Source organism: Lipotes vexillifer, unplaced genomic scaffold, assembly GCF_000442215.2.
Source record: "Lipotes vexillifer unplaced genomic scaffold, Lipotes_vexillifer_v1.1 scaffold2126, whole genome shotgun sequence".
In the NCBI taxonomy this organism is placed as follows: Eukaryota; Metazoa; Chordata; class Mammalia; order Artiodactyla; family Lipotidae; genus Lipotes; species Lipotes vexillifer.
The window spans coordinates 286,939-293,237 of NW_006778599.1; the positions used below are offsets into that span (position 1 = coordinate 286,939).

The 6,299-nt window shown below is 37.7% G+C and overlaps 1 pseudogene; it reads right to left on the reverse strand.

The window, feature by feature from the left end:
• Positions 1–979: 979 nt before the first annotated feature.
• On the reverse strand, positions 980–1,438 carry LOC103086794 (putative RNA-binding protein 3 pseudogene; annotated as a pseudogene).
• Between the last annotated feature and the right edge of the window lie 4,861 nt (positions 1,439–6,299).

Consider the following 6,299-nt stretch of genomic DNA (forward strand, 5'->3'; position numbering starts at 1 on the left):
TGAATACATTTGTAGCCCCAAAGCATTTTCTCTTACCCAGTGGACCTTCTTTACCATGTTTAACTCTTGGAGGAAAAATGTTTCTAACTAAGAACAAAATCTGTATACTTGGAACTGAGGCAGATCATGGGGTTGAGACTTAGATTTCCTCCTTTCCTCTTCCTCCTTTATTGCCCAAATCTTCCTCCACACTTCCCCTAAAAAATTCAAAACTGGAGGTTGGGACAAATAACATGAAAGCATTCATAGATGCTCTGTTAAAAACCAAAACCAAAAACCTCAATGCCTCTCCATATTTTTTAGCATTAATGACCTTCCGTCTGTCATTTCTTTTTATTTTGGTATTTTTTTGTGTGTGTTTTTTTGGTTTGTTTTCCTATTTCATCTTTTTAATCAGCTCGGTGAAAGACATCCTAAACGCTACATGAAACACAACAGAATATTTTTTTCTTCCAGTATTAAGAAAAAATGACACACAAATATTTTTAAGAAACTTCTGTATAGTCAAGGCAGAGATCTGGAGTAAAAAACACCTCTAAGTAATCATGTTCTTCATTTCTTACAGTTAGAAATTGCTTCCTAATCACGATTAAACATTGTGTACATGTGTTTAAAATGTTCCTAGATGCACATTATTTAAAAAAAATCAATCTGGCCAAACATTTTTTGCCAGAACCAACATTCCTGAGAGCCCCAACTAAAAAGCTGGTAAAAAAGGAAAAAATATCCAGACTCCACAAATGTCTCAGAATTTGTCTTTAAATGGGAGAAAAATTAAAAAAAAAACACACATGGAACTTTCTGAAAGGTCTTTAACAAGCTACCTTGGGAGCTCTACTCAAAAAAAGAAGTTGATGTAACTAAAACAGATGTTTCAGTGCAGCTCCAAAAATCTTTATAAATACAGCCATTTGGAGGGATGGTGCTGGATCAGAAGTTTTATTCCTTGTGTATCTGCATTAGGTGTGCACGCCTCATCTCAGTTGTCGTAATTATCCCTGTAATTTCCTCCTGAGTAGCGGTCATAACCACCCTGGCTTCTGCCGCCGTAGTCTCTGGACCTTCCATATCCTCCAGGTTGGCTGTCATACCTGCCACTTCCATAGCCCTGGTCCCTACCACCTCTAGAGTAGCTGTGACCACGCCCATAGGCCCCAAAGGCACCCCCTCTTGTTCCCCGGGCCAACTTGCCCGCGTCGTCTACACGGATCTGACGACCGTCCAGAGACTCTCCATTCATGGCTCTCATGGCACCTGAGGCATGTTCTGGATTGGTGAAGGTGATGAAGCCAAAACCCCGGGATCGCTGAGTCTCCCAGTCCTTGACAACAACCACCTCAGAAATCGGTCCGAAGCTGCTGAAGTGGTCTTCCAGAGCCTGCTCATCAGTGTTGAAGTTGAGCCCTCCCACGAAGAGCTTCCCTTCTTCAGAGGACATGGCGGTAAATTCAAGTCCTGGAAATTAAGTAAAAGGCCGAAGAGACAGCTACCGCCAAGAAGCCGAGAGACTGGGCTGTCATTTCTTTCTGTAGGCTAGACTAGAGTATAATTCACACAGATTTCCCTATTCACAGGAGTATCTGGAATGCATTTTTAGATGAAGTTAATATCACAAATTGTGGCTATCAGTTTTGATATTATCTAAGAAATATTAAAAAGAACTTGTCTATCTTGAATGCAGGTTATAATCTTACAGCACAATAGTAAAATAGTGTCTCACAAGGGAGCTCTTTATGCACTGCTGCATTGGAAGTTTATTTGAAGAAGTGGAAGAATTGATCACTCTTTGGAAATCAATTCAGCTATTTCTCATGACTAAGTTTCCCTTATACTTTGAAATAAAGCCTTTATTGTTTTCCCTCAAAACAGTGCTGTTTTGTCTACTATTTTATCTAAGGAACATATTATTTGTCAACCAAAAATAATTCCTCATACAAGTGCAGATTCATTAGTGTAATTTAAATTCTTGTCAAGTATAGTGAGTTTGAAAAATGAAAACGTGTGGCTATAGAATAATGAAAAGGCATTTTTCTCAGGTTGTTTTTCTGCCACACTTAGGAAGTGGGGAAGAGGGAAGGAGAAAGTGAGAATGAGGTGGGGGAATGGGAGGAGGAGGTGGGGAGGGGGAAAAATACTCCATTCAGTTGTAACTATTCAGAAGGTAAGAAGGTAAACGTGCATTTCTTTTTTTTTTTAATAATTGAAATTTCCTCTGTCTTTATATGCCTTTTGAAAAATTATCGAACATTGTAGAAGTAATTTTTATTTTTATTTTTTTAAATTTGTTTGGATGAAGTAGAAAAGAATAGCTTTATTGCTCTGCCAGGGAAAGGGGGCCACAGTGGGCTAATGCCCTCAAAACCGTGTGTCCCAACTTGCAGAGGCAGTAAGAAGTTTTATAGCAATGGTTCAAAAAGGGCATGATCAGCTCGTGGACATTCTTCTGACTGGTTGGTGGTGAAGTAAGTGGGAGTATGCATCATCAACCTCTTGGTTCCAACTGGTCTGGGGACTACATGCTTGTGGGCAGCATACCGTTATCTTCTCCCACCTGGTGGGAGTTTCAGTATCTGGTGTCTGGACTTACTGAGGCTCAGGTTCTTTGTGTCTCAGCACAGAAGGTATTCAACAAGAGGCAAAATGATAGGCAAGAAGTGGATTTATTTAGAGAGAAACACACTCCACAGACGGAGTATGGACTATCTCAAAAGGCAAGAGAGGCTAGAAGTAATTTTTAAAGTATTGGATGCTTATGGCTCTTAATACCTTGCCTTTGCAGAGGCATAAGTAATAATTTACTCAGTAACAAGCAATAACATCAAAAAAGGAGTTTCATTTACTTAGAGCCTGGAGAGTATATACTCTGAAAGCCTTTAACGTTCTTTTTCCTTTTTCTTTACGTTATTAAAGCATTATGAAATTTTGAATATATATCAGCTCTGTGACAATCTCAAATTTGTTTATTTAGTCGTTCTTATTTTTTCCCTTGTTAAACATGCGTTTCTGAGGTCTAAATATCGGCATCTGATGGGAATTCTGATATGGTAATGATAGCTTCATTAAATCACTGTGTTAACATAATGCCTGGGATTCACTTTCAATGGCTTCAAGATGTCTCATGTTCTTGTATCTGTCTGAATTTCTATATAGTTTATTTTCCTTCATAATGCCAAAAGAAGACACACAACCTGTAGTGGTAAGCTACTTGAATGATCTAAGTTGTTTGAACAAGCAAGGAGACATTTTTCTTTCGCTGCTTCATTTCATGTTCTATTGAGTTGGGCACTTATATTTTTCTATCAGTAGTATAATTTTTTAGAAAATTAACATGAATAATGTGCAGCGATGGAAAACTTTTCCCTGCTAGGTTCTTTGGCTGGTCTAATAAATTAGATTGATATAAGACAGACTAACAGAAGAAACAAATTTAATTATGTACATATGGGAACCCCCCAAAGACATGACACTTAAAGGCAGTCAGCCAGTAGGGGCTTACATGCTATCCTGAGCTAAGGGTAGAGATATGGGTCTGGGGCTTCAAAGGGGAGAGGGGTGATTCACAGGAGGATGAGAATAGCAGATGTTTGGTAATCAGATATTTGCCCTGCTATGTAGAGGAGTCTTTCAGGTAAAGTTACCTCTGGTAATCGCTCTCTCCTGGATTCAGCCCCCTATCCAAATTCTTTTAGGCAGTTAAGAGGGAGGTTAAAAGCTCTTCCTGAGTCTGCTGGTCTTGACTGCCTTCAGCCCCAAATAATTCACCTGCTAAAGTGGTGCATTTTGGGGTGGCATATTCTGCTCCCTTCACATATCTGCTTCTAAAAGCATGGAATCTAAGAATAAATTATTCCAGATTAGACATGTATTAGTGTTAATGAAAACTGAAATTGAGTTACATTTCCCATAATTTCTATTTTTCAAACAAAAGCAAACTCTAAATATTTTATTGAATTATTTAAAATATATAATAATAATTTAGATTTTTCTTCCATTTTTATTGAGATAATAATTGGCATACAGCACTGTAACTTTAAGATATACAGCATAATTAGTTGACTTACATCATGAAGTGACTCACATTAAGTTTAGTGAATATCATCTTCTCATGTAGATACAAAGTTAAAGAAATTACTATGGGAACTGTTAGGATTTACTCTTAACAAATTTCATATAGAACACACAGCAGTGTTAATTGTTTATGTTGTATATTACATCTCTAGTACTTATATATCTTATAACCAGAATCTTGCCCCTTTGACTGGCTTCGTCCAGTTCCCTCTCCCCCACCCCAATTATTTAGATTCTTGAAAAAAATCTTTTTAAAAATATATTTTTACAAATATCAATCTTCTAATATATGTGTATAAATGTATATAACATAGTGTCACATTGCTTGTAGTAGTATGAATGAAATTACATGAAAATTCCTGGGAAATGAAAAAAAAATGTTATTGAAGTTGAGTGTATATAATCAGAATGACAAAGTAAGAAATTATTCTTTTTTAATGTGGAAGGAGACAAAAATGTATTAAAAGTCCAAGGATCAGGGCTTCCCTGGTGGCGCAGTGGTTGAGAGTCCGCCTGCCGATGCAGGGGACACGGGGTCATGCCCCAGTCTGGGAAGATCCCACATGCCGCGGAGTGGCTGGGCCCGTGAGCCATGGCTGCTGAGCCTGCGCGTCCAGAGCCTGTGCTCCGCAATGGGAGAGGCCACAACAGTGAGAGGCCTGCGTACCGCAAAAAAAAAAAAAAAAAAAGTTCAAGGATTAAAAATATATATTATGTAAATTGTTAAGTCTGAAAGTACTTTGAGTACTTTCACTATATTTTAATCTCCTAAAACATTAAAAAGAGACAAGTCAGTTACTAAGAAATTCAAAATCATTTTTTCAAGGATAATATTAAAAGATCAATTAAAATGGTATTTGACAGTATGTGGGATATAACATTATTTAGAAAAATAATAGTAGGCTTGAGTCATCTAGCTTTGCCATCTCTTCCTTATTTCCCTCCATCAGCCTTCTCATTCACTACTCTCTCAAAAAAAAAAAAAAAAAAAAAAAAAAAACTCTCTCCCAAGATGTGCCACTGTCCTAGGTGACTTTAATATCTAACCTGGTGAACCAACACTTCTTTGAATTTCTCAGTTCTAATGATTTCTACCTCCCATCCATGTTAGCCATCAATTCTTGTGGCCATATAAGAGGAGATACTAACGTTAGAAATAGAAAAACTATGTCTTTTTAGTTCATAGTTTACTTCTCCAGCATCCCATTTGCATTCTTCTAGCTACAGTCCTCTGTTTCATTTTATTCATTCCTCCCTTGGAGATCCAAGGCCATTTGTCTTGACGGTTCTCTTTCTGGAGAGCCCCCTTGGAAGCCAAAATATTGCTAGTAACTAGCAACAGTAACTAGTTTAGCCTAACCTAAGCTGGTCCAATCTTTTGCTTTCACAGAATATTTGTGGAAGATTGGGAAAAACCCTTGGTGTTTATTATTGGATGTGACTGAAAGGATATGAGGCTAAGGCTTCTATGGCCATTTGCTCTGTAGGAAACACTTTGACACCTATTGTACCTGGGAATGAAACCCAAAAAAACATGTTTTATACCCAAGCATGGAGATATTCCAAGTCCTGATATTTGAGCCCTGGGTCTTCTGGCACTAAGCTAACTCATCCCTTGGACTTTTCATTTACTTGAGCCAGTTCATTACCTTTTCCTTTAACCACTTTTGTTTCTGATACTTAAATCAGCCATTCCTCACTGATAAAATCTGTAACCTTGATTTCAAATCTCATTTTCAGACCATAACTTTATCTTTCCAGCTTTCTGTCATATTACTTCACTTCTTCAACTTTTCTGAAATTGCTGTTTCCTTGACTCTTTAATGCCTAGGTAGATCTTGGCACATAGTATGCCTTGATAGATATCTGTCAAGTGAATGAGTGAATTGAAGGAGTTAGTGATATGACTCTTCCATTTAGCTCTCTCCTCTCTTCAGTTTTTTTTTTAATCTCATTTATATATGACATAACCACTTTCTTGGCAATACCCTCTACTCCATTATCCACCATTTTTCATCTCATCTCCTTGGTAAAACATTAATCTTTCATCAGTCCAACTGTCCTGTCTTCTCCATGATGCCACTTTGGTTGCTAAGCACATAGGTCCATGCCACCCACTTTTGTAGGAAATGAACTCTATGACAAAGGAACTCACTAATTCTCACCTGCGCACCTAAAATTTCACTTCACATCATACTTTCTCTTTCCTTTCTGATACAGTGAACAGCGTG